The sequence below is a fragment of the Sinocyclocheilus anshuiensis genome, unplaced genomic scaffold (genome assembly GCF_001515605.1).
Source record: "Sinocyclocheilus anshuiensis isolate Anshui unplaced genomic scaffold, SAMN03320099.WGS_v1.1 scaffold1058, whole genome shotgun sequence".
Lineage (NCBI taxonomy): Eukaryota > Metazoa > Chordata > Actinopteri > Cypriniformes > Cyprinidae > Sinocyclocheilus > Sinocyclocheilus anshuiensis.
In genome coordinates, this window is record NW_015539880.1 from 211,891 (window position 1) to 213,297 (window position 1,407).

The window sequence follows — 1,407 nt, forward strand, 5'->3', positions numbered from 1 at the left end:
GATTTTGTTTCTGTATTTTAAAATATATTTTTTTATATTAACACATTTTAATGACAGCATATTTATTGGAAAAAAAATTAATACTTTTATTTTTCAAAATAAGCAGAAAATAGTACAAACTTTGCTAAAGTGATTGTGTTGAACAAGTATTAACTTAGACATTATTTAAAAAAAAAAAACATTATTTTACCTGAAGTATTTGTATAAATAACGTGTGCCTTTTACCCCGTGTGTGGGGTAAAAGGCCCCTCTTGCCACCTCATACATTTATACGATTTTTAAACAAAATAAACAACTTGAATTATTTATTTTCACAAAAAATATGTTGCTCCATTAATGTTCAATACAACGTATATATTTTTTCTGCAATTATTCATTTTAGGCGCAGTGAATAGCACATTTTTTCTTAAGGTGGGCCTTTAGCCCCGTTGTACCCTATCTATGTACTTTATCTATCTATCTATCTATCTGTTGTGATGGGGGGCCCTGCAGTAAGTCATAGCCCCGGGGCCCAGTGCGGTCTTAATGCGGCCCTGAATATAACAGACTACTTATTCAAATGATATAAATACCACTGTATACCTCCCAAAAAAATTTCTTAGTAAGATGATATTTAAATGCTTAGTTTTATGATCAAAGTTCTGTACACTGTTAAAAATATATATTTTTTGAAGTTGTAAATAAAACAAAGATTATTGGAGTATGTTTTACAAGAAAATACTATTTCAGTTTTTATACTTAAATGTTTTTTTATATATGGATAATCAAGTAAACCTAAGTTGCTTCAGTCCAGTAAGTGTTCATCTTGAAATATTACTAACAATATCAAAGTTATTCATGTTTACTTTATAAAAATCGGTAAAGATTCACAGTAAAAAGATATGTGAAACACAAAGCGGTTTTACAGTTACACTAAAAGGCCTTTTGCATGCTAAAAAATAAACTAGTGTTCAGATGACAGAAGCAATGTAGTAGATTGTGTGTAACGTGTTTGTTTGTGATGATAACTTAGAGGTCCTAGAAAATTGCATATATATATATATATATATATATATATAGTACAGTAGGCCTTATTAGGTTAAGAAATTTTTTATTTTTTACATGTAAATTATTGATAATTCAGTGAAATCCAACAATTTAGACATTTAGTTGCTCTTAAAAATCCTTTATTGTTACGTTTTCTTGATCTCAGTTGTCATTTGGCAACACTTCTTATATTGTTTCTAAATTATTTTATTATTGAGGGAAATTTTAATTTAATAATAGCCGTTTAAAAAGAGAGAGTTCCTTGGAAGAGAAGAATACTGAGAAATCATAATTGCGCAATAAACTCTCACATGTTGTGTGGGAGTGACTGTCTTTAAAAGGGAGTGTGCAGGCCGCTGTTAGGCTCACAACCGACTGACT